A 724-nucleotide genomic window follows, 5' to 3' on the forward strand; every position below is an offset into this window, starting at 1 on the left:
CCCCCCCAATTCAGGTGCTGGCATATGCTGATGATGTGACTGTTTTTGTGAGGAGCAGTAAGAGTGACATCCAGTCCCTGAGTGTCAGCAGACCTAAAAATGTGCCTCCTCAGTCAGTATCAACTGTGCCAAAAGTTACACATTTCTGGACACCTGAGCTGACATTCACCCCTGAGACCTGCCCGGAGGCTGGCCTGTTCTGATGCCATGAAAACCAGTTCACAGTGATTGTCTACAACTCTTTTGCTTCTTGGTCCAGGTGTATATCACATTTGAGTTTGGGCATTCTACCTTGCAATGAATTGTGGACCAGTTTCTGGTATGCTGGGCCACCAAGGGGATACTCTGCAACGTGGAAGAGGCAGAGGTAGTCTGAAATGAAAGTAATTTAGGGGAGGTCCTTGCAGGAAGAGAAAGCCACTAGGGGAAGGAGGTTTCAATCTCTGATGATATGGTTTCATTACTGACACGTGTTTCATGCTTAGTCCCTATGTTGCCCTGTGGGGTCAGGCCAACCCTCAGGATCTCAATATTGCGCTGTTAGACAGGAGGGTGTGGTATACAATTGCACACGCACACACTCAAAAATCAATTAGGTGCATACACACACACTAGATGCATATACACACTCTAGGTCCATGCACCCCCACCAGGCATGCACACACACACTACCAATCCAGGCACACTACCAATCCAGGCACATACACATCCAAAATTACCAGCC

This window comes from Gavialis gangeticus, unplaced genomic scaffold (genome assembly GCF_001723915.1).
Source record: "Gavialis gangeticus isolate Ggan-Ray unplaced genomic scaffold, GavGan_comp1, whole genome shotgun sequence".
Classification (NCBI taxonomy): Eukaryota; Metazoa; Chordata; order Crocodylia; family Gavialidae; genus Gavialis; species Gavialis gangeticus.